Below are 27,646 nucleotides of genomic sequence, written 5' to 3' on the forward strand. Positions count from 1 at the left end.
CTTGTCCTTAGTCCTGGATGATTAAAAAAGCGGGTTGTGGCCCTCTCTCTCCAAGCAGCCACAGTTTAACCCCTCATGTTAGTAAGTACGACACTCTGTGCGTGGAGTATCCAATAAGAGACACTTTCTATTTCTGCCAAGTCTGTCACAATAAAGGCCTCCAATGCTAATCATTGTTGACGACTTTTATTTTGAAAAGCAACATCAGGAAATTGAGTGTTTTAAGCAGCAACTTACAACAAAGACGTTTCATAAACAGGGGCCAAATAGAACTTTACTCAGAAAATGAGATTTAAGGAATACCTGAAGAGGTAAATGCAGAATTTAAAAAATGAAACTAGACTTTTTAGGTATAAACGGTCTGCCTGCTGTTACATATATGTGATTGTTTCTCTAGTGGTTTTAAAAAGGGAGTTTTAACATAGCAGACAGGTTGTAGCATTGTTTTTAATTAGAGGATCTCATTTCTCGTGAGTGGATGTGGCTTCGGGTCATTCTACCTACATGTCCCCATCATCCTAGAGCAGATTTAACTGCCTCTCTTATATGTTTTTTTAGCTTGATTTTAGAAACTTAGAGATGCTTTTCTACACTGAAATTTAGCCTGGTGGTTCATAACAAAGAGGCCTGTCATTTGAGCCAGATGGACAAATGGACTTTGTCTCTTCTCTTAGCTCTGGTCATAAGGTCAAAGGGCAGGCTAAGGCTCTGAGTGCTTTCCTCCAGTCAGACTGTAACATTTTTTAATTTTGAGAGGATTGTATTTCTCCTGAGTGGGGGTGGCTTCAGCTCATTCAACAGACCATCCTGGAGCAGATTTTACTGCCTCATTTTTCAGGATTTTGAAGCTTAGTTTTATAAACTTGGAGATTTTTTATTTGACTGAAATTTGAACTAGGGGTTCATAGCACAGTGACCTGTCATACAACAAACCTAAATACAGATTTATTTTTCACTTTACAGGGTCTTTAATTCTTGCAAACCTGACATTCAAACGAGAACAGCATCTTTAAAATGAGAAGAAACTAACCACCCCGCTAGTTTTGCAAACTGATGGAGTTACAGTAACAAGTAACAATTTTTAAATCACGGATTCCAACTCCACCATCAACAGGCCACAAATCTTAGGAAAAGCTGAAATACTTTGAAGATTTAGAGCTTTGTGATGAAAAAACATTTAACTTTAAATAGAGAAAACAGAACTTGTGTAGAGTTGTTGAAGATAGATTGGAAGTATCAGGACAAATATTGTGATTTTGCATTGTTTGGATGCAGGGCTGTTTCTGGGCATAGGCGATGTAGGCGGTTGCCTAGGGCACCACGCTGAGGGGGGCGCCGTCATGAGCCCAGAACATTTTTAATAAGTCTATCAATGTAACAGATCATCAACTCCTGCACTCCTCTAACCTCTTTGCCCCTCCTTTGTGAAACCGTTGAGCCTCACCTCGCCACTCTCTCTCTCTCTCTCTCTCTCTCTCTCTCTCTCTCTCTCTCTTCTCTCTCTCTCTCTTTCTCTCTCCATGCGCGCCCCCGGCACATGCACACTGGGAGACGTCTAGAGAAAAAAGTTTTCTTTTCCTCGTTCACACAGCGCTGAACGGTCAGGATGTTGAGATAGAGCCCTGTGTCGGACAGCTAACACCCTACCTGCCCATTCCTCCTGATTTCATGACCATTAACACCTGCGCATGCAGTGTGTGTCATCTCTCCCTCCCACCTGTACCCACAACATATGCATCCAATTCCTCTTTAAGTCTGACCATTCACATAATGCATAGAATGACAGAAACTACGGTCAGTTTAAGAAATTATAATATTACGTTCACTTAAGCACTGCCCTTGACAAATAAGGTTTTTCACTGTTCTAGTCAATTTTTTCTCACTGAATGAAGCAAGAAAGAAAACTCTCACATCCTCGTCAGCCATAACGCTCCAAAAACATCGGCTATAACCGCTGGTAGCCTGGACTAATTTAGCCCAGGTTATATTAATAACAGTAATGTCAGGATCATATGTACAGACTTTATGTACAAGCTGTAGGTGGAGTATTTTCCTAAACATCGTTCGTAAGTGCCTAAAAGTGCAGTGCACTCCAGTCAGCTCCTACAGAGAGTTCGTTTTTATTCTGTTTGCCCCTCTCTGTTCCTGTTCTTGTCCGTAAATTAAACGCTTTATGAAAAGAGGCCAATTTTCATGGATAAGAGGAATTTCCCCTCAAATAACAGACTGATGGCTCAGTATCTCTCTGCCAGTCCCTTCCTGTGCGTCATGAGGCACATCAGAGCAGTGGGGACACTTATAGCTACCGTCTGCAGCGCTATGAGGAGCGTTAAAGCTTCTGTGCGTGTTTAAGGAATTAGACTGTGAAACGCCCCTGTTTGGATGGATTTAAAGCTGATCAGGTTTCCCAGTCAACTCTCTTGTGAGAAATCTGGTTCTCAACAGGGTGTGCTTGTGTACGTGTGTCTGATGTGTGATGTACTGTAACTGCCAGTCTTGTGTTCACAGCTGACTGTGAGTGGACCAGCACAGACACATCCTCCATTATCAGTACTCCTCCTCAGCTCTGATAGCTGTTCATCTGATAATTAAACAGCTGCTGTGTACCAAGAGATCCTGCATGTTTTGTACATGTTTGCCTTTTTTTGGTCTCACATGTAACAGGACATTATATGTGATACATAATGTTCCCCTTTTATAACCTTAACCATACGTATTATATTTGAACTATGGATCCATTAGATAGGTGCATGTACAGATCATGACTGAGATAGTTATGACAGTTAGTTATTATCTAAAGCATAAAGGGCAAAACCATTTCTGCAGATCTAGAAATTGTAAGGAGGATGGGTCATCAGAGTAGGCACAATGCTATGTAAGCTTGGAAGCTTTTATGCAACATTAGTGGCATATTTTACATGGAAAATTGTTCTGATTTATTATTTTTCAACTTTTAATAGAATCGTTCCTGTAAACTTTGAATCTGCCTTACTGGAAGGAATGCTTTTAGAGAAAACAAGTAACTGTACAAGCCATAAGGCAGGGGTGTCCAAACTTTTTCCACAGAGTGTCACATAGAGAAATATGTAAGAATGGTGGCACCACTTTCATATGCCTCGCTTTGAGGATATTCAAGTAAGTAAGACCAATCCAGTGTAAGTTCATACATGCTTACCAACTGAATACACCTCAATGGCTTGTTAATGTTTGACAAGGCAAATAGACAGTCATTTTCAGGATTTGAGAGAGCCAATCAGATTTCAGGGGGATCTGTTTGGCCCTGGCAACCACTGGCTCCACCCCCAAAATGCTATAGGTGCTGCTATTTGGTACAGTAATCTATCAGCACATTATTAATCAAGATATATTCTTGTCAAAATGTTTTTTTTACAGAATCAATATGATAGTACTGCCCAGTGCTGAAACTGAAAGTATAATACAGTTGAGCACAAGCTTCATCATCTCATGTGGACCATATTTCCGTTTATTTCTAGAATTTGTTGCGGGCCAATCAAAAAATGGACTGCGGGCCGCATTTGGCCCCCGAGCCATAGTTTGGACACCCCTGTCCTAAGAGGACATGAATCCAAACAATTTCTCTACTCTTTTTTTCTCCAAAATAATCAATGCATTTGATTATTTTCCCATGACCATACCTTATAAATACTATATTTCTAGATTAAAATGCATTAAAAAGAGTTAATTCTGTTGTTTTTGGAAAAAATGAAGAACTTACCCCATTATCACTGGAACATTGGCCTTTTTATTTCAGGATATTTCCTTAAAAAGATGAGATCATCAGAGAACAGGCAGAGAACCCCTAAGAGGACATGCCTCCATGCTTTTTCTCTACTCTTTTTCATCAAATAATGAGAACATTTAAATTGATGTTACATGATGTCTAATAAATCCTATCATTTCTACATAAAAATGCAATTTTTTCCTAAATAAAGAGGTAATTTTAGTTTTTGGGAGATATTGAGAACTTTCCTTATTGTCTCTAAGAACACTGCTTTGTATTTTCAAGATAATGCCTTAAATGGGTTGATATCTTCAGAGAACAACCAGGAAACACTCATTGTCATGGGTAAACTGAGTAAAAATGTGTGCATTAAAGGTCAATTAGTGTAAAAGTTAAATTAAGTGCTGCACTATTTAAGTCCAAATACACATACACTCTAAAATTTACACAAATTGAATAAAATGTTATGTTTGGTCCACACCTATTTGGAGTAAAATTCACTTTTACTCTAAAAGTGTTTTTATTTCACTCTAAATGATGATTATGTTCTCCATGATAACAAAATAAAAACAACTCTACTGCAACTGTATTCAACACAGAGTAATGAAGAGCATAGTTTACTTATTACAGAGCTGTTTTTACTCAGAAATGTTGTATTTAATCCTCTCAGAACTGTTTTTCAGTCCTTATAGAAATGTTTCCTCATTAAAGAACAATGTCTTCTCCATATAGAGACGGGCAACACTTTATCTTATTCTAAACAGACTGATGTACCTGCTTAGAGCTACATGTGACTCTAAATAGAAAATTCTGCTGCCTTTCCAACTTTAAATGAAGGAACAACAAAAGATGTTTTTGCTGATATTAAGGTATTAGACTCAGTGTTCTAATATTAATGAAACAATTGTGATAAACATATGACAAGGACCATGGTAGTAAGGTTAAAGGTGTTTACTTGACAACAACAATGGTGCAAACGATGGTGAGAGTACTGGCTGGTGGTTGGCAGAGAGACGGAAAAACTGCAATAAAGGGGATCAAATGGAGTTAGAAAAGGCAAAAAACCCACTGAAAATCTCTAGATTCAAAGGTTGAAGAGGAGCCGGGTTACCTGATTAGAAATTGTAGTTCAGCACCAGGTGAGGAAATCTTGATAGACAAGGATTAGTTACAGCTGGGACACCTAACGAGCTGCAGCCATGACCATCCCTGAGTGATGGCTGCTGAATTCAAACTTAGGTGGGTGTGGTTTAAGTTTACTACAGAATTTCATCCGTGTTTACACTCAAACTCTGGCAGTGGCTGCTAACAGATACACTAAAAAAGAGAACATTTTACTCTTTCTGAGTAAAAAAATTTTAACTCTGGAAAAATCACTCTTCAGATTTCCCTGTGTATACTGGCTGCAAATAATAATGCCAGATGGTATTTTATATTTACTTTTATAAGTTTGCAAGCATGGGATGAAAAAGAGGCTCTGTCCTGAGTTAGAGTGGACATCTGTACAAGGACAAATAAAACCCTTCAAAGTGTTCTAGAGGTAGTACCTCTAGAGCACTGATCATCAAGTGGAGGCCCGGGGACCACATCAGGCCCCCTACAGCTTCCCGTCAGGCCCTCAGAAGATATATTGCTGTCTCAGGTTTATCTTTGCTTTCTCTCCCTTTCTAATCCCTATAGATGTTAATGTAGGTCTGAAAATAAGTGCAGTTAAAACATTTTTTTAAATATTGGCTTAGTGTTTTACAAGGTTTACAAAAATCTACCTATTATTCACCACACAAACAAAATACATGACAAACACATACTCATACGTCTTGATTAAAGCTTCAGATTTCTGCGTAGATTTAACAGTTCAGGGGCTTGGAGGGTTTATTTTTCACTGCCTCAAAATCAAAACAAAAGAGCTGTGTCCTACATGGCAGCCCCAGAAATATGTGGCCTACATCCTTAATTCTCAACTGGTGGGTCGAAGCCATTTTCAGGGTGTTGTGGATATGTCCCTGGAAGAAAAACGTCCCAAAAAAGGCAATAATGTGCTTTTATTTTGAAGGATATGTTTCCATGTCATTGTTCCATCACATCTTTTGTTCCTTGTCAAATCTAAACTGCCCCATTTTTCATTAAAAACATTTGGTTTTGAAAAAAAAAAAAGCTGGGAACCAGTGGCCTAAATATCTATCACCCCCTTGTGGCTGGCTGAAGCATAGGTGATAGGGACTGAGTACACTGCTAAAGGCTAAAAATAAAGAACATTTTAAAGAAAATAAAATTATTTAGACAAATGTGTTATATTTAATGTAGTTAGATTAATACAGTGTCTGCATAGACATAAGCTGGCCCTTGGACAAATGTAGTTGCTAACCTCTGCTCTAGAGCATGGGATAAACGTAAGACCTGTGACTTCCAAAGTATAATCAGTTCAACCATGAGTCAGAGTCGACATGTTCCAGTTTTAAAGAAAGATCTTCAAAGTGCTCAAGAGAGACTGCTTTCACAAGCATGGGATGAACATTAGGCCCAATAGCCTTAACATGTGACCTCCAAAATCTAACCAGTTAAGATTTTTGCAAACTTCAATGAAAATATCTCAGAATGCTCTAATGATGCCGGATAATCCTTAAGTCAGAGTCGGCATTTGGTTAAGCTTGAAGAAAGTCCTCCAACAAGAAAGACTAGGGTGAAGAAAAACATGGTTAAATATGATTCTGCTTTGGCAAATGTGTTTGAGTGATCTTGAGTGGATTTTCTTCTTAACTAAGAACAAATCCCAGATAAGATATCTTTATTGAACGCCCGAATCTTCTGGAAAACTGTGTAAGAGGGTTTTGAGAACAAATATCTTTCTAAGAACGGTTGATGAATGAGGCCCATGGTGTGGCAGCTGCAAATTATTGACAGAAGTAAACCCTACATAAGAGCACGGTTTAGCATAAGATTAGTAAGCTATTTTGGGGGTCTTCAATGAGATAAAATGGAAATGACAGAATTTTTGCTCTCTTTACCTCTGCCACAGAACATTGAAACAACATGGTAGAGTGATGAAAGCAAAATGAGCCTTCTTTGCTCTTGTCAGGATGTGAAGGCTGCTGGTTTTGATCCCTTCATCTCCTCTTGTAAACTAGTTGTCTGCACAGAGTTAGCAGTAGCCGAAACAGTCAGAATTGCATTCGATTAGGTCTTTCCCTCACCTGTTCCTCCACCTTCCTCTTGGTGTATGCTTTCCATGGATCTTACCTTCACTTTGGCTTTTAATTAAAAGATGCAGCTTCTTTTTCCTCCTGTTTGGCTTTGAACAAAGCTCTGATTCCCCTCCCCCCCACCACCAAACACAGAGATAAACTGCAGTGACACCCTTTGAAGATTCCCTCCTTTTTCTTCTCTCTGACTTTATCGTTCTCGTCTGTCCCTGAAGAACACGGATGGGTTGATTTTCTTTTCATGAGGATACAAACACAAAAACATCTGAAGGGGAAAGATTTTGTGTGTTTGCGTGCACGCATTTGCATGCTTGTGTATGTCAAATAGAATAAATCAATTAACTGCAGTGTGGCTGCAAAGCCAAAAGCAAGGTGGAAAACTTGAGGGCTGATTTAGGACAGGTGACCCTCCTTTAAGAGGCTTTAGAGGGGGCCTGACATGGCCAGCCTGACGGGGTCAGCCGCCCCCCTGGGTGGAAAACCGTCTGATAACAAGGCTCCTACATCTGTAGGTTATTAATACTGTACAGACCTGCTGACACACCGTCTCTCTTCCAGCGTCTCTCTCTCTTCCTCCTGTGTGTGTGTTTGTGTCTGTGTGTACTCTTTACCTGTAAAAGAGACAGAAGGAGAGCAAGCCAGAGGAATAGCACAGCCAAGCTGGAAAGAGAGCACAGTGTGTGTCTGAAGGTGAGTGTGTGTATCTGTTATGTCTCTGCTGGCAACCTTGCGCCAGCCAACCCCCCCAACCCCCCCCAAATCCAGACCATTTTTCATCCAACTGCTGCAGTACACACTGCAGAGGGAGAGACAAGGGGAGCAGGGTGAGGTAGGGTGGCATGGATAGCAGCAACAGAGGAAGCAGTTCTGCAAAGAGAAAGGGGATTTTCTCTGATAATGTGCCGTTATATTATGGTAGATGTAATATTTTACCAATAGACTGCGAACACTCAAAATATGATTCGAGTTTTTTCCACATCCAGAAACCAAGATCCGACTTAAGATTTTACACAATTAAAGTACTAGTTAGCAGCTGTACTTTGAATTCAAGTCCTATTTAAAACACAGCATATGAAAGCATCCCAATATTACCACAGATCAAGAAATAGAAAATGTACATTTTCTGTCCTTTTATATAACACCCAGGACACTTTTCCCTGAGTGTGTACCTTCGTTTGAAACTATGACAACTAAGTAACAATAATGATGGCTATACTATGTTTACAATTTCATCAAATGTCCTAACAAAACATTGAAGTACATTCATGAATAAATTATTTTTAGGGCCTGAGCGCCAACCTCAGACTGAAGACCCTAATAAAACTGTAAGCAGTTTTAGACATTATGATTTTTTTGTCTTGTCCTGGCTTATTTTGGCCTTAACATGCCTTAAGGCCAGCCACACACTACAGGATTTTAAGCCCAGTTTTAGACAAGATTTGCCTCCCCCGACGATCGTGGGGGCGTATACTGACTGGAGCCTCGTCGCAAACGATTATTTGTCTGAGTAGTCTGCATGTGTGTTGTGTGAACACGATTCATTTACTGCCCCAAATCACATTTCAGCCTCCCAGACCCTGAATCGTAAATATCAAACATGTTTGATATTTACGATTGATATTTATTCTAGGTTGTAGTGCCGCTGACAGAGTACCCACAACAGCGAATGAGATCAAGCACACCGGTAGCATCATCAGACGAATCATACTTTCTTTCACCGCTCACAACCATAAACACAGTGGTACCTTTTCACAGGAATTTGGTGTAACTCTTTTATGAAATTTATGATTTCATACAAATTTCACACGTATGATAAAGGTCTTCTCTACACGTGTAAATGTTAATTTCATGGTTCTGTTGTAGTGCCCCGCTGCTGTAAAAAGCCAGTAACACCTCTGACATAAATGTCCTATTTTCTTTCAATTTCACCAGTAAAATATCAGTGCTGGGCCACTTTTACTTATTAAAATGTACAATATGCTCATTATTTTTGATTTAATGAAAGTCCTAGAGGATCTCCAGGCTCTTTCTGCTGTGCTGCAGCACACTGCACAGGTCCTCATACCCTGACATGCACCGGAGTGCGAGGGCTCTTCAGTGCTGCTTGCAGTGCTTGAGTATAATATATATATTTATTAAGTTGATTTAAAGAGTCCATAATCTATCAGTTTTCAATGTTTTGCAAGGTTTATATCTCTACCAATGAGTTGACATATCATTCTTTTCCCATTAATTTCACCTTTCCTCCTTATTTCTGTCGCTGAATGAACAAGTCTTATTTTTGGTCTGTGTTGAGACAAGTAAGTTAGCACAATACTCTGGGGACTGAGAACAAGTGTTCATTTTCCTCATACTGAAAGTTGGCCACCACTGTGTGCCAAAGCCAGATTTACTATAACCAGTATGCATCCTGTCTGTTGATGCATTCTGAATGTAATACTTCCAGTATGCAGTCCAAAGTAAAAAGCCTTGTATTCTAGCAAGCACCTCTTGGTGCAACTCAGACACATCCTCAGCGATGTTCCTAGGGTCCTCAGGTGTTTCGGGTCTTTCAACATCATACACCCTCGCCCAGGTGACCCAGCCGGGTTGATCAAGTCTCGGCTTTTGTCTGAGTAGCAAGTGTGGTCCACGGATCACCCCGCTTGATCCACAGCCATCTTGACTCCTTTTCTGCAGCATGGGCGATGTTCTTGATGGCCCTTACAGTCCTTTTGCTCCCAGCATCTTGAGTGCCCTGACAAGAGACTGGCAGGCAAAGCCTCTGCAACCAACCACAATGGGGTTGCAACAGGTACGCCATCCCCTGCTTCGACACTCATCTGCCAGCTCCTCATACTTGGCCCTCTCAAAGGTCTCCTCCATCTGGTCTTCCCAGGGAACAGTCAGCTCCAGCAGGACCACTTGTCTCACTTCCAGTGAGATACATTTTTTTCAGTGATAACTTTACCCACATTTTCACATGTTTGCTCTGAATTTGTTGCTGAGGAAGACTTTTTGTTTTGCAAGTCACTTGCACACTTGTACGCTCTTTCATTGGTGCATTACTAAACTTTCTTTACATAAACCAGAAGTCACATAGGCATTCCTTACATATCATTGTCATGTCTGTGTAGGTTCTCATTCATCCGGGTCATGGTTATCTAAATCTTGCTCAAGGGGGTAACTGGTGGGCGCCAGTTTAGCACCCACCAGTTGTCCACATATGGAAGCTATAATCCTGAACGCACTGGTCAAGGGATTGAACTGGTCTCAGCACTGTTTGTTCCACTCTCTCCCCATGTTCCCTGTCTCTCTTCAGCTGTCCTACCTGAACAGTAAAGGCTAAAATGCCAGAAAAATCATCTTAAGGATAAAAAACATAAAGGGAGCAACTGGGCTTGACTGAGGTTCTTAAAGATGTTTGGGCTCTCCTCCAAAAGGCTTCTTCAGTATACATAAAGCCTCTGTTGACCATATGCATGCTAATGATCTGGGTCTTTAGCATAGTCATTGACCCAGTTTCACCTTAGAGCTTGTTCTCCTGGCCTCTTCAGGTTAACCAGGGCTGCATGATGTTCAGTCACGTGATCCGATGTAAGAGCATTGTTTGGATTTCTGTCAGAGGAATCAAGACTGCATTGAACAGTCGATAGGGCCTTAAGTCCACCACCTCTGTTCAGAGATGATTTTTCCAGCTCGACTTAGATATCCTCGACACTTCTCTCAGACCAGCGATCCTCTCTGGCCAGTATCCTAGCTTTGCTGTCCTAAAAGGAATGTCCTGTATCCTTTAGATGTAGGGGAACAGCTGAGTCCTGACCATGCGGGCTGGCTCTCCTGTGTTTGGGTTTGCCTTTTGAAAGGGTTGTTTCAATTCCCCAATAATAGTGAGTGAATATGAGTTCCCACATTTCTCAGTGCAGCTTATAGCACTATGCGATCATTCTAAGGACGAACCAGCTTCGGTCTCAGTGGGTTGGTGGGTCTAAAATGCATTGGAATATTATTAAGAATTACATGTTTTGATTCTTTGCTTTAGAGGATTGATTTATTCAAAAACAAGTTTGCATGGCTGGTTCAGGGACTACATGTAAGAACTGTGACCATTTCTTTATAATGACTCAGTGATGGCTTTCTCTGTTGTAGATATGTTTATATATTCATTTAGCTTTTGAATGTATTAATTAATCTGTTTATTGCCACTATACTTGAGCAGGTGAGACTGCCTTTGAACGTCTATTTTTTCTTATCCCGGAGCATAAAATATCCATTGAGCCTTGAGCAAGCCTCCCCAAATCACTAAAAATAAAAAACAGATTGAAAAACAACTTTGCATAGCTGGAAGTGCAGGAATGTGACCCCACTGAATGCTAACCTAGCCACAGGTACATGGCACACACGCGCATTAGCATGGCCGGCTACTGCTAACAGCAGGCCGTTACACTGCAGTGGGTGTTGATTCATCACTCTCACTCAGTAGGCCCATCTTGCTGATAATTATCTTTGTCAAATTAATTATCAGTGTAAGTGTCAGCATGACAGTGCCAATGAATTACTTCCAGATAACCTTGATTAATCAACAAAATGAGTTTTAGGGCAAATGTTTTTTGCATATGGATGTGCTTCATGAAGGAAATGTCCTCTTTCTTCTTCATCCATCTCCTTCCTCTCATCCATAATTTCTCATCGCCGTATCTTTCTCTGACACTCTCTCTATCACTGTGTTCTCATAAAGGGGTCTTTCTCCTATTATCCTCCAAGTCTGAAAGCAAAGCCGTCTGTCTGTAGTCATGGCGTCGCTAAAGTAGGGGTGTAAGAGTACACCAGAATCTCAATACAAGAGGTATCTCGTTACTGGAATCATGACATGATGCACTATCATTTTTGAAGATTTTCTCAAATTTTAGAAAGACGTGTTATTGAAGTCAATGTTAAAATAAAAAAATTATTAGTGTTAACAGTCTGAATCATATTCGTTTTACTATTTGTGTAGTTCTTCCTTACTTGCTCCCACCATGTCACCTCTCTTCCTCAGCTACGGATGTTTGACAAGTGAAGCTAAAAGCATACAGTGCCCTCTGCTGGTTAAAGAAAGTATTTCACTTTAATTACTTATGTAAGCTACAATGTTAATGTGACATAGCTAATTCTAAAGCAAACAAAGCTACATTTGCAATGTAAAGTCATGCTAAATTTGCTAAAGCCACACCCATTTTAGAAGTAGTTAAGTGGGGGCGCAGGTGGCCGAGTGGTTAAGGCGTGCCCCATGTATGCGGATGGCTGGGGTTCAAATCCGGCCCCCCACTGCATGTCTCTCCCCCACTCCTGTCCCTGTTTCCGACTCTATCCACTATCCTCCTCTATCAAATAAAGGCACAAAAATGCCCAAAAATAAACCTTTAAAAAAAAAAGAAGTAGTTAAGTGAATGGTGGCTTGCTTTTGGTCTGTTAGCTATGGCTACATTGTAATGTTAATGATGTAGCTGGCATAGGTACGTTAGCTTTAGCTAAAGCTAAGATTAAGGAAGCCACTGTCTATGTTACTACTTCTAAAACAGGTCTATGCATAATTTAATCCCGAATGAGATTTCTGACCTTTTTTCTGTTTTATTTATGAACTGTTGCTTAGTCTGTAATGTTTTTAATATGTTAATTTAAGTCAAGAACAATCTTGGCATACATTTAACAATGGATATACAGTTTTACTCCGTGGAGAAGGCTCTGCTTAAAAGATGCTCACGAGGTTAATCAAGCAGCATTTTTGACTTTCCTGGGTGGGCGTGGCTAAAGCCCCCATATGGACAGAAGCATTTATGACAATGCAGTTTGAATACAATAAAATTAGTTCCAAAACAATCAATCCATAGTAGCATGAATATGAATATGATGGTACAGTAAGCTTTATGCTATAAAGGAGGAAGCTGGGGTGGAGGGGGCTAAGCTTTGCCAGCTGCAGCAGTGTGGAGCATCAGCATTAATGCAAGCAGGGATTAGTGTGAAGTACATCATATTTAACTGCACTGTGATGAGAGAAAGAGCTGTGATTGACTGTGGGAGCTGGGAAGCAACTGTGGGATCAGCTGGCCGTCAGCTGATCACGGCTGGGTGACAACCATGTCTTGCATGAACAAATAGTATGCTCCATTTTAATGTACTGCCTGACTTTGTTTATGAATGAAGTTCAGTCTAAAACGTTAGATGACATCCCTTCTGCTCTGACAGAGTGTTTCACAGTAATGATCTTTAAGAGATCTGCGGTCTGTGGTCTGCAGCCAAACCCCTTTCAACATATCATCTTCATTATCGGGGTGTTTTCTTACTGTCTGTGCCAAGGGTCAGAACTGAACTTGGAAAAAAGGCTTTTTAATTTGTTTTTGGAATTGCTTGCAATGATTTACAAAGGAAACCAACACTTTAATGGCTTGATCTCATTGGATTCTTTTAAAAGGATGCAAGATGACTTGGAGGCAGCCACATCTCTTTGTAGATGTTCTGCCCCATTTCTACGTTTTGTGATCAAATCTTAATTTTGACAAATATTTACTTTTCAAGTTTCCTAATTTACTACGTGTGTATGTATGGCTGCTCATTATCTGTCAGTAACTTTGTTTACTGTGCTGCTGCCTGTCTTGGTCAGGACATGCTTTACGTAGATATTCTAAATCTTGATGAGCTTTTCTGATTAAATAAAGGTTGAAGAAAATGTTGACCATTTTATCCCACTGTCTCCTCCCATGTTGTCTCTTTTTGGCAGCTCTTTCCAACAAGACAAAAGACAGAAAAACAAGATCTTAAATGGGTGTGGTGTGATGGGGTCCATACTTTTTTTACATATATATTTTTGAGGCTTTATACCTTTATTGGAGAGACAGGACAGTGGATTGAGATGCAAATCAGGGCAAGAGAGAAGGAGGGAAACTACACGTGGGGAGGGAGCCACTTGGAGAGCAACAGTGCAAGGGGCATGCAAGCTCAGCCTGCCGCTATGATTCTATTTCAGTAGACTGAGCAAAAACAGTCATCCCTGTTTGGTTTAATTTCTGACATCAGCTGAAAACAATCATTCACTTATTGGGAGATTTGCAGTTTGATTGCTAGCTCAAAGTCGGCTTCATCAGGATACTAAACACCAGAATGCTCGCACAGGTATTGCCATCAGAGTGAGTCTGTGTGTCTATGTCTGTGTGTGAATGACTTTGGCAGGTTGGCACCTTGCATGCATCTGCCACCAGTATGTGAATGATGAAGAAAAAGGTGGCATGCTGTGTAAAGCTTTCAATCATACAGCTCATTCCACTCAACTTCTAAAGTGCGTCAGTATCAACATAAAGTGGAAATATACAATAAAATGATCCAGTGTTTGGCCACATACCTGAAGTCTGCCTGTAAGTAACTCATCACGCTGACTGAGTCACGCTGCCTGCCGAGTGGCTGCATGAGTGTGCGTGCCCACATAGAGCAGCACACCGTGGCAGGAAACCAGAAACTGGAGAGAGAAGGGTTGAGGGGATCGCCCGGGAACACCTATCTCCTGACCTGAAATTGTCAATCAATATATCTTTTAAAAGCAGGCTGCAACCAGGATTCATTTATTCCTTTTTTTAAAAAGAGAACACACCAGAAAAAGATGACTTCCTCTCTTGGAGGCCATGCTTGAGTGTTTTTTTTTTTTTTTTAGGGCTGTCTATGCATGTTGTAAAAAGGTGTTAGGACTCATGTAGGCAGAGAATGATTTGTGCACGATGGAAATTCATTCTTATATCATTATTAATTCAAACGCAGCCATGACCGACTCTATCATTCATTCAATATTAATGTAACCCTGTTCTGCTGCTATTTTACTATTCAGGACTCATGAAGCGTGTTGTACTTTATATTGTGGATTACAATGCATTAAAACATGTCTGAAGTTGTACAGTTTTTTATTTGTATTGTCATATGCAACTATTAATAGCCTAACAATATATTTCTATTTATTTTACTTAACCTTTATTTAACCAGGAATGTTCCCATTGAGAATAAAAGATCTCTTTTACAAGCCAAGACATAAGTTTCACTCATATAACATTAAACAGGACATAAAAAGAAAGGCTAGATCAATCAATAAATCAGCAGTTTTTGTAGAAAAATGTGCACACACTGGTCAAATCTTCTCTTTAATGCAGTTGACATTGTTTGATCCCTTTTGCTTTTTTGCAAAGTAAAGCTAGGTTGTAGCCAGCTGTCTTATTTAGCATAAAAACTGGAAACTATAGGTGCGAGTGGCTTATGACCCGTTTTTTACTCATGTGGCTCTCTAGGAAAGGAAGAAAGCTGCAGGGCAACTAGACAAAGTGCAAAGTACACTTCCACTCTTGATGTGGAATGTCCAGTGTAGTGGTGTGTCTAGAAATGGGTATGCCCTGAATTTGTTGTATTAGACCCTCTATGACTCTGTTGTGGCCTCTGCCATCTTCTACGGCGTGGTTTGCTGGGGGAGCAGCATCACAGCAGCTGACAGGAAGAGGCTGGACAAACTTAAGAAGGCCAGTTCTGTCCTGGGATGCCCTCTGGAACCCATGGAGGAGGTGGGGGAAAGGATAGACAACGACTCCCACCCCCTCAACACACACTCACTGCACTAAGGAGCTCCATTAATGACAGGATGCTTTCTATTGTCTTATTGTCACCAATGGCCTGCTTTGTCTATACTACTTTTTGCTGCTGTATATTGGAATTTCCCCTTGTCTTCCCCTTATCTTATCTTATCTTATCTTATCTTATCTTATCTTATCTTAAGGCTGTGTGTCCACAGCTGGCTTTTTTGGTGTTGGCAGCTCTCAGGACCTCATTTCCAGAGCACTTCTTGTCAGAGCTTATTGTTGCTACGTTACAAAAAATGAATCCCACTTTCCTTAATTTCCTGGATCTGTGACGTTGTTTTAAAATAGCTCTATGTGCTTCATATTTTCATATTTCAAGGAAATATCACACAACAGACATGCAGACAATGTAGAGGAATCCTGTCCTGACACAGGCGGCAGCTGCAGACCTGAAAACTACCTTTGAAAAAGACAAAGAAAGTAGAGTCAGATCGGTTTCTCTTCTGCTATTGTCAGTCCTGGCCCCTGGACTACATTGGTTTTGAATTAAAAATAAGCGCTGACACTGCTGAAAAACAACTAATCGAATGAAACTCAATAAAAATATTCATAAATGTTCATCATGTGAATGACAGGTGTCATTGGAGCCATCTTAAATCTGCCTGATGATTGACATGGAATCTGGCCAATCTATCAGATTTGTAAGATTAAGGCACACCTAAGATTGAGCCACAGTCTCAAGACACATTGTATTTGTATCCATCCAAAATAGCCTCTAACACATGTTAAGAGTATCTTTATTGTTGTACAGTATAGTTGTAGTAATAGGCTGTGGTTGCACTAATTCCCACAGCACACTTAGACTTGTGTCAAGGTACACCATTTGAGAACCACTCCTTAGAGTATCCCACAACTTACACGTGCCAGAAGCTACTGCCTTATTCTCCTCATATAATGCTGATTGGTCTGTCAATTTTTAGACAGGGCATATTTCAGATTGGCGCATTGATGATAGATCTGCTTGACGATTGACATGGAATCTGGCCAATCCATCAGTTTTGCAAAGGATTACAGATTAGACTATCTTTTATTGTGGTACAGTATAGTTGTAGTGATAGGCTATGGTTTTACTAATTCCCACAGCACACTTAGACTTGTCTCAAGATACACAGGCAACAAGGAAGTAATCTGACTATGTTAGAGTGTTGATTTGTCCTCCCCAGCACTGCTGCAGAGTAAGTCCTCTAACAATGCAGAATCATGTTGTCTTTGCATACAGTCAGTGAGCCTGTGTTGATCATAAAACCTGCTCTTCTTTGGCATAATTTTATAATTATCCTTATTCTTTAAAGCAGCAGATGTCAAGTGACAATGTGCAAATATTAAATGTCTATTTTTTGTGTTGGGGGGCAAATAAGAATGTAATATAGTTCTAGTTGTCTTTGTTTAGAGCACAGGGAGGTTATTCTTTGTTGGAGTAAATTATGAGTATACTTTCTTCTCTTGGCATCACTACACCTCTGTTGTTGCCAGATAATCAGCCCATTATGACCTAAATACGGCGGTGTTCATAGCCGCCTCTAATTATATGTGTCTGTAGATATTTGTAGTGCACATGCCTTAAAAGCAGGTTGGTTAGAATAAACAGGCCTTATGTGTCTGTTATATGAAGCATATTTTGCTCTGTCTTGTTGTTTAAATTGCTGATTATCATTTGTATGCTTGCCAGGTGTGTGCACCACAGGCTCATCCATGTTATATTATATACACAAGGTTATCCCAGCCAATTAAATGTTATCCGCTTAAGTTAGCATGCTATTTCTGCAATCATATTGAGTTGATTATACATGCTATTCCCTTGTTTTGTTTTTTCTTTGTGTATGACTTCACACTTGATTACGCTCATGGACTTACCAACATGCCACGGTTGATCATTTGTTTGCCCATGTGAAAGTGCATGTTGTTTTTGTAGATTATATTTGGGTTAACCTCTCTTTGTTGACCCTCTAGCCTTGTGTTGTAGTGAAACTCCCATGGGGCTTTGCTGCTGCTGCATGTAGGAATAGAAATGATAGTTTGCACACCAGCTTCCTCTTAAGAACACCCTCTATTTGACCCTCTACATGCAGGACAGCTGCAGTGTCACGGCTTGAATGGACAGCTCATTTCATCCAACACAGAGAGAGAGCAGAACGATAATCCCAGCTTCTGTGGATGGAGGAAACCAAGTCCCATCTTCTTAAATGGATGCCGCACAGTGCATAGGCTCCGTTAGTTCATTTCACTTAAAAAAATAAGTGTTTACATTTAAAAATATTTTAAAAAAAACTGGTGAAATTTGCCAGAAATTAATCCAGAAACATAAATGTATTCCCTTGTTTCATGACTACTTTTAAAACTAGGATGAATTTTGGCTCGTTTGCATTTTATTTTTATAAAATCGGGCTACTTATCTTTTAAAACAAGAGCAAAGCAAGAGTAAAAATATGGAAAAAGTAACATAATGAGCCCCCTTTCCAGTGAAAATCAATGTAAAGCAGAAATGTTAAGGCTTAACTTGAATTCTCTTATTATTTCTCTATATTGTTTCACTCTCCTCCTCGCTCTGACACAAATTGTGCCGTTCACTTGTTCCGCTTCATTATTCCAGCCACGGATCATTTGAATAACATAGCAGAAAAGAGGATAAAACAGAAAAGGATAGCCTAAATGCTGCTAAGCAGTGAATGGCTGGGTTAGTTGTAATTGACAAGGCGGCTCATGAGACTCTGCTTGTGTTTATGTGTCTCTGTGCCTCTCTGCTGTACTGTACCGTGTGCTGAAGACAAATGAGTTGCAGTAATCTGGTGTGTTGCTAGCTGCTCCCTCGGCCACTGTCAGCAGTTTAGCCCCAACCACAAGTCCAGATAAAACATTAAAGACAAGGCACTGACAAGGCAGGGCCATCCGGGGCCACTTGAAACCAATACCACAGGGCAGGGAGAGGCCCTCCATCAATTACAACCTTATTAGTCTAATCGTTATGAAATAATCCAATCCAGGAGACAGCTGAGTCTCAACTCTGCACGTCACTAACATAGATGAAGCCAATGAAGAATGAGCGGGAAAGTGGGGTGTAATCAAACATTTCAGTATTTTGATATCAAAATAGAAAATAATGGGTATTATAGCACTAAAGATTAACTGGAGTATCACCTCTATGATCTTAAAATGTTTGTTTTGGAACTTAAAAAGCAATACATCACCTCATATTGATCACTTTCTATCTTTTAGCCATAACAAAGGCACAAGTATGGCAGCTGTTAGGAGCACCACTCTGTGTATGAGCGCTCAGGGTGGTCACATATTGGGGCTCCTGGTTCTCCAAGGCTGTGTTTACATTTTACATCAACATCAGTTTTTGCTATTTTGATTCCAAGTTGACTGCACTTAGGTACATGGTTTCACACTACGCAATCAGAACCCATTTTCTTGCATCCTATGCAAATAACAGCCAATGCATTGTTCCTATGACTCTCAGGCTAACCAGAGTCATGAATTCCTGCCTGCAGAGAAGCAACTAATGATGCAGATCAACGAGGACATATGGAATATGCTGTGGGAGTTGTGAGCTAAATGGTGGACTACCTGTGATTAAGTCAGATCACAAGGTTGTCTTTAATGCATGCCAGTATGCATGTCATCTGTAGAAACTAATCTGAATGAGGCAGACCATCTCTGTCTGCAGTCTAAGCTATCAGACGCATTGTGGTGCATCCACATCCAGCATTAAGGATTCTCACCTGGTATTCAGATGCCCAAAACGTATGCTATCCTTGTTAATGCAACGTAAATGGGGTCCAATTTTCACTTAAAATCCTCCTTTATACAGTGCAGACTCCTCAGATAGTCATTAAAGTTCTTCTTTTACCTGTAGCAGATGTGTTTTAATGTGCAGCACTGACTATACACAACTTCCAAATTGAAGTTGAAAGTATAACTTATTCTGAAAGGCAGGGTTTTAAAATCAAGGCCCAGGTGATCATATAATATTTTTATTATAACTGGCTCACTGGTATGAGGTCTGTAGATTTCCTCCAGAATAAAAATGTAAATTTAACCTTAAAAATGTAAATTATTATAATTAAGTCATTAAAATGTGAAAAAGTAAAGACTAAAAATAATTAGATCAGTAATCAGGATGTGGAAAAGAGATTAATTTGTGTTTTCATTTCATATTTTCAATTTTGCATCTCACAATTATAACTTAAACTAATGATCTTTACTTTTTATCTCATATTTTGACCTTTTAGGTTAACAATTTTAAATTTTCAATCTTATTCTGACCTTTTTAACTCAGTCTGGTTTTTGAATCCAAACTTTCCAAATGTCACTGCTTTAACTGATGACTTATAAGTGTTTTCTGACTCTTCATGTGTACTGTATAATTCAGAGTGTATTCATTGATGAAACTGTGTATTGCTGCCATTCTTGGTCAGGTCTCTCTTGAAAAAGAGATCTTTGATCTCATTGGGACTAACCTGGTTGAACAAAAATTAAAATATAAATCATTTGAATTTTCTCTCATATTTTGACCTTTCAGACTCACAATTTAAAATTTTAGGTCATATTTTGACTTTTTAAGTGAATGATTTGAATTGTAGCTCCTATTTTGACCTTTATAATATGATTTGTGACTTTTTATTTCATATAGTTGCCTTTTTAAAACATTATTTTGACATTTAATTTTGTTTTTAGACCTTCTGAACTAATAAGTTTGACTTTTTATTTCAAATTTTTTAACCTTTAAACTTAACACTTTGACTTTTTTTAATCTCAAAATCATTGATCATCAGTGCTAAGTTCTCTTCCAATAATTTATTACTGTTAAAAATGGGGCTGACAGTTTATGGTTAAATGTTGACCCGCTTAGGCTTTCAGGTTAGACCTAAATTGGTTGCAGATGGCCTAGTGGTTTAAGCCACGGCCCATGTGTACGAGCAGCCTGGGTGTGAGTCTGGCCTGTGGCCCTTTCCTGCATTTCTCTCCCCAGCTCTCTTGTCCCTGTGTCTGATTCTACCCACTGTCCTCCTCTATCAATAAAGGCATAAAAAGCCCAAAATAAATCTTAAAAATAAATAAATAAATAAATAAAACGACCTAGATTCAGAATCCAGGACTGGTATGATTGAGTTTGAATGATAAGATCAGTTAAGTTTAAGCATCTGTTCTTTATCAACATTCTATTTCAACATGAAAATTCATTATTATTTGGATGGTTTTATCCAAATCAACTTGAATATTATTCAGGCCTGGTGGGCATAATGGGATGTATGATAAAGTTGAAAGCATTTGATACCATAAAAGTAAGGACGTTTTCAACCCCCAAAGCTGATTTTTAGTCAGTTTTATTCTTTCAGTGCTGAAGTGACTCTCACTGTCTTCACATTAAAGTGGACCAAACAATATAAATGCATAATGTCTTCCTTACTGACAGGCTTTTAATGTGAAAGATCTGCAAGAACTGTTGACTTGTATTGGCATTTATGAGAAACACACATAAATTCAAAGTACCATTCATGAATAGAATAGATGTTTATGTTTTTGTAGGCTTTTTTTTTTTTAATAAACCATGCAAGTAGAGTAGAGTAGAATCATTCATACCAGCAGTTCTCATCTAATGGATCAGGACACAAAGAGAGTTGCAGAGTTGTTTATGGTGGGTCACAAATTTGTGTGAAAAGAAACGTAGTAAAGAGTTGGTGATACAGAAGCCCCTTAGCAGACATGCATACACTCATTTACACTCTTATCCTGTTATAATAATAACATTTAGTGTGTTTTCTTAAGATCTCAACTTATTTATCTCCTTTTCCTAGGAACATCAAACTCATGTTTCCATTATAATGAGTCAATTCCTGAAAAATCTCAATTAAATAACTCAAATTTAAAAATTATTATGGGAAAATGGATTAAATAAATGGCATTCATGCATGTCCTCATATGGCTTCTGTAATGATGGACTTACTAGCATGCCTGTTTGTTCTCTTTCTGGTCATGTTTTATTCCATCTAAGGTCAGATACATCACAATCATTTTCATTAAATACATCTGAGTGGTTGAAATTTCTTATAATACATGGGTCACAATTTCTCATCAAGATGAAGGTAATGGGTCCTGAAGCCAGACCACCTGAGGACCACTGATCCATACAACTGAACAAGATCCATCATAGTAAACCAATGGACAGCATTTTCATGTCTGCTTTACTTGCAAATCTCACGTTGGAACCTTTAAAGTGAGCCTGTATCTTTGTCACACCCTTGGAGGTAAATATGACATAATGACAGGACAGCAAAGGCAAAAGGGAGCTGTGAAAGGATGTGAAAGGTGACAGAAAGAGGACAGTAAAAATTTGAGAGCCAGCTGGCTGACCTCTAACTCACTGATTGAGGAGATGGCAGTGTTTTAGTTTCTCCCTGAGGGGGCTGGCAGAAAACAGCAAACTGAGAGAAGTTATAAAAGGGAGAGAAAGAGTCCATCCTAAGAGTATCTCTATCATGACGCTCCTCCGTCTGTCTCTCTGGATGGCTGGTTGTCTCTCTCTCCCTCTCTCTTAGATTTGACAGCAAGATGATAAACTACTATTGCTCTACAGTAGACTGATAGATGTGGAAGTGGAGCTTTGTATGCAGCAGCAGCAGCAGCAGCAGCAGCAGTGGGTTTCACTAACTTAGACTGAGTGCAAAAGGACATGACTGTGGCAAAGAGCCAAAGAGAGCTGTGGTGTCACAGCACATCTGCTGCACTTCACAGAGATATTCTGCCTGATATCAGTCTCATCAGACATACTTGTCTTTTTGCTGAATAATCTAAGGTGTCATCCACAGACTCTAGATACTGGATTGTGGGATCCATTAGCATCTGCAACCCCCTTTTTGAAGCCTGAAGTAGGGGATACTTTCTTCTACCATGTTGTGTTTCTGGAGCCAGATGTTAGCTAAAACTTTACAGTTTGTGCCCCTAGTTTCACTGTATGCATGTGCCTGTAATTAAATCTCTTGTAAAATTATCAGATACGGTACACTTCCAGAATGCATTTCAAAGTAAAAGCACAGTTTTCAAACAATACTTTTATCCTGAATTTGTTTCAAGGGAAGTTATTTAGCTATTAATGTCACTCTGTCAAGTGACATCAATAACTACAGAGGTTGTACATGCCATTTTAATTATCTGTATCATCAGGTTTTGGGTGATTTTTATTCATTTCAGACCTCATATTCTCTACCTCCCTCTGTGGCTGTAGTTGCGTTCACACTAGGGGCCCAGTGTTGGATCTGAGTGCACTTGAGCCCAAAGTCTGGTTCGTTTTGGTCAGTGTGAATGCAAATGAAGGTGGTCTCAGGCACAGTTCACTTGGACTTTGGCACAGTTTGAATGAGATGTGAATGCAACTGTGCTGGATACAGGAAAGCGTGTAGCATCAGCTGTATGACGTCTTTGTAAAAACTAAACTTCTTTCCATGGCGTGACAAAATATTCTGTTTGCATCCAGTTCTGATGATAAAAATACAACCTACCCTGTCATGTATTTCTTGATTTTCTTTATAAATATAAGTATTTTTTGTATTAACTGGAGGTTGTAAAATAAGCTGTTTTTGAAGGTTACTTCTGCCATGTCTGTAGGCTTTTCTTCCATCACTGACATCAGACAAGAATAATTTAGATAAACCTCAGCTTGTTAGAAATGCAACTTCAATCTGTTTTTCTGTCTAATCAATTTACATTGTACATATTCTTATAGATATATCTATATAGATATAGATAATTGTATTTTGAGGTATGGTTACATTACTACCTTTGTCTCTCCATATTCCTGTTTCTCTGTTGTTTTCTTAAAAAAGAATATCCCTAAATACCAAAACGATTGTCTGGACTGTGCTTTGAATGGTCAGTTTCTGCTGTGAGGTTATTCATTATGGGGCCGAATATGAACTGACTGTAATCAGCTTCAAGAGGGCGTTCAAGGAACTGCAGCTCTTGGCATTTTCACACTACTCTCATTTATTGTCCCCTGAGGTTGTTGTAGGGTGCCCCAAACATATAACTTGCCGTTGTTTTTGATCTAGTAAATAGTCAAAAAAAGTAAAACAATTTTTAACAATTTAATATCAAACTAAATTGTTTGGATTATGCTAAAAGAAATTAAGTAAACAAGATAACTCTATTATAGTGGGTATATCTTACCTACCTATTCTTTTTTTTTACCTGACTGGTATGTGCTCAAAGATGGGCATGCGTCATTGCTTGTTCTTTGCCTGGTGCTGTTGTTGGATTAGTGGGCATGACTGCAGCCCTGGTGTGCTTTCATATTTAAATCCTCTAAATGTTGCACTTTGGTGTTATTTTTTAAGAGTCACAATCTTCCACCAAAATTCTGACTCATTCTGCAGCCAATAGGATGGAAATTTTCCAAGTAATCTTTGGTATTAATGGCATACGTGTCTGTAGCTATGGACTGCAGAAGGAAGGCATTGACATTCTGTAGGATGAAGGAGACATGGCCTCTGCATGTGCGCTGGTAATGAGTGTAATGTATAAACAGAAAGTACTCCAGAAGCTCTTCACTTGAAGCTTTGAAGATGTGATTGATTTATTAAAAATAGTTGGAATTTTTTATTCTTTCCTTTAGCTGATCAGTTATTTAAATTATATAGGCACTGTTATAATGAGAGCAAAAATGCAATGGAAAAATAACTTGGCATGTGTTTTTCCTGCATGCCCTTGGGCACTGTGTGAGTAAACTACGTTTAAACACTGACGTTGCCTGTTAGGAAGTCGTTAGGATGCTTTTGCATATGTTCATCGTATTAGTGTCACATTTGTGATGAGACACTGTTGCACCATGAGTGAAGTTACCCACTCAGTTAGTGGCATTCTGCCATGGGGGTGAGTGTGACTTCCACATGACAGAACTCAACCAAGAAGCCCTTCCTAGCTCAGAGTTCACGTCTGTCTCTTTGGCTGTGCCTCGTTTGAGTGGAAAAGGTGTGTAAAGCCAATGGGTACAAAATGCATCAGATGAAATATACATTATTGTCACATCAAAGGGTAATATTACTCATTTATAATAAGTACTGTGCTATGAAATATAATCAAAATTGTATGTAGAAATGGACCCATTTTATTTTAGGATGTTGTAGTTGTTAAATTTAGGTACCAGTTACTCTGAATAGTGGGTAAAATTGACACAATCAAACTGTTAGCTCAGTTTTATTGTGTAGATTCTGTGGGTTAATTTTATGCTTCATCAAAATGAAAATGGCAGTTGTATGAGTCTGTCTACGAGGGTTCAGTCAAAGCTTTGAGACCGCTTCAGGCGCTGTTTACAGGTAATCTCCTCGCTTGTGATGTTATTGATTATTCAGCCTTTGATTTTCCGATTCATGTCTGAGCCTCAGTGCAAATGACCAGACAGACCTTGACTTTGTTTCCTGAGCTGCTGCTGAGTAGAGGAAATGCCTGACAAGCAGTAAAACAGACACCGCTCAGCACTCATGGCCGATGATGATGGTCGTGCAGAGGGAGACGTGGCTGAATTTCCCTCAGTTTATCTTTATGTCCTGGTGCTGACAGCTACAGGATGAGTGAAAGAGGAGGACATAGAGCAGGAAATGTGAAAAAGTCAACTGCGCATTTACACACACATAGACACACACAAACAGGATGTCAGTGGTTTAGGGATGTTAATCTAATGTGTACAAGATGTGACATTAAGTCATGGACCATATTTCAATTTGTGACATTCACACAGTAATAGATTAGAGAGAAGGGCACTGCATGTGTGTATGTGGATGTGTTTGTGTGGTTTCCTCTGAAACTAACCTTATCGCCGCCTGGAAATCTAATTATTAGCATGCAGCAATTTACTGTACAGATGTCTGTATGTGCACATGTTCAGTCATGCATTGATAAATGCCTCTCAGCCTTCTGTTTGTGTGACAGATGAGTCAACCCAACATTTACGTTCCTATGTAAATCAATGTTTGTACCATGATATCGTCAAATACTACATTTCAAATGTTACAATGGCCATTAGAAGCACATGCCATATTTGAGTAGGAGACAAAAGACACTTGTCACAATCAGCATGCAATACACTTTTTTATTCCAGTGATTATTTAGCCTGCTGTTTAAAGCCCCAGCTCAGTCTCTGAATGATTTGAAATGATTGCCAATGTTAATCTATTGTGTCCAATCAATTTAATGCTGACATGTGGCATGCCAAACTGCTTATCAAATAAGATATGTTCTACAGGCGAGACAAAGTCCCCTGTTGAACAAACTTGTCTGTTTTTATGGTCAAACTTTAGATAACATGCTGGAAAAGTGAGTGATAAAACAATGACATGACAACAATGGGAGTGAAAGTCAGTCACATGCTCCGAATCTACAGATAGAAAGCACTCTGGAATCACACATAAGAATGGCATCTGATGAGCCCTAGCATTGATCTGTCCATCTGAGCCAGATCAACCATTAGAGCAGTAAAAAGTCCTGTTCACTGAGGCAGCAGGGAATAAGAGTCAAAGATTTTCAGCTGTTTCTGAATGAAACAGTGAATGACTTTAGTTATCACTTTGGAGAATTCATCATTCTTTCAGGATTCAGAAAGACTAAAGCTGTAAACTGATCTTTTTCTATGATTTGATTTATTCTCGAGTTACTTGATGCAACCAGGAATAATGATAGTGTTAATCACTTTTAATCTTTCTGTGTTTCTGTGTATATCTTTTTATGTTTTCATCTTAACAAAAATTAAAAACACCTCCCACATAATCCATGCATTAAAAGTAAACAGGAAATACAGGCTGTGACACTAAACTCTGGTGGAGATTGATCTGAGTTAAAATGGGATATGGTTAAAGGGATATTTCAGTATTTTTGTTGCTGGGCTGCATGAAGTACCTGGCATTAGAAGTGGCATTAGCCTCCAGTGATTTCAGTGAGCACTGCTTCTTTAAGAAGGACTCACGCTAATAGGCTATACAGTGTAACAGATGGGTACAGGTTCTCCCTGGAATTTAGCAGGGTTTCGTTAAAAATGGGCCACAAAACAGTGTTGGCTGAAAATGTAAGCATTGTCAAAATTTTTTGAAGCATTTTTTTTAACCCTTTTACCCAGAAAGCCTCTGAGTTTTTGTCACTATTTTGTGATGCAAGAGCATGTAACCAGTAGTCAAAGCCTGCATTGCAAAATAGCGACAAAAACACAGAGGCTAACCGGTTAAAAATAAAATTCTTAAGAAGTTTTAATAGTGTGCATGTTTCAGCCAACATTGTTTTGTGGCAATGCTCACTGAGATCAATGGAGGCTAATGCCACTTCTACTGCTAGGTATGACCCAGCGTATAATGAAATATCCCTTTAAAGGTCATATTGTGGCCATATTATGCAAAATACACTTTTTCAGGCTCTTCTAACAAAAAAATGTGCCCCTGGCCTGTCCACATATAGCCTCGGGCTGATGTACGGATAAGTGCACTGTTTGTAGTTGTGCCGATTAGCTTGCAGCAGGTGCTAGCTTGCCTCACAGTCCCTGGAGTGTTTGGCAGGAAATACCAGCTAATTGCTGCAGGTGATAATAGCGCACAATGAGGCGACCACCTTATCGCAGCAGCAGAGAAAAATGAGGTGCTAAGTAAATCATTTGTCCCCACTTGTGCACTTGTGGAGTTGAGACAACGGCTGAGAAAAACACCCAAACTACAACACATAAACAGCATGGTTGCATAAAAAGGCTTGTTTGTTCTTTTCTGGTGTTGTTTGCCATGTGCTGTTCTTTTATTAAGCTAATTACGCTCAACATTGGTTTCAAACAACGTCATCACCTTTTTATATCACATTATAGCCTGCTTCTATCAAAGCCTCATGTTTTTGATTTATTTTTTGTCTTTTTTTGTCACGTGTGGTAAACGTCTGTTTTTTAAAGTAATTTGTTAACTATTATACAATAGTTTTCGAGGAGGATGTGGGATAATACTGGGTATTTACTGTCTAAGTCAAGTCTTCCCAGCTCTAACCCTTTTCATTAAACAGTGGATATCATGATCAGCAGGATATCTGCTCAGCCCGGTGTGAATCAATAGCTGTAGAGGTCA

General features: G+C 39.3%; 1 protein-coding gene across 1 annotated transcript in view; it reads left to right on the forward strand.

The window, feature by feature from the left end:
- Nucleotides 1-27,646, forward strand: part of LOC121522351 (transmembrane protein FAM155A) — a 154,096-nt gene that overhangs the window by 118,820 nt on the left and 7,630 nt on the right. The window lies entirely within an intron of this gene.

The sequence above is a fragment of the Cheilinus undulatus genome, linkage group 15, assembly GCF_018320785.1.
Source record: "Cheilinus undulatus linkage group 15, ASM1832078v1, whole genome shotgun sequence".
Classification (NCBI taxonomy): Eukaryota; Metazoa; Chordata; class Actinopteri; order Labriformes; family Labridae; genus Cheilinus; species Cheilinus undulatus.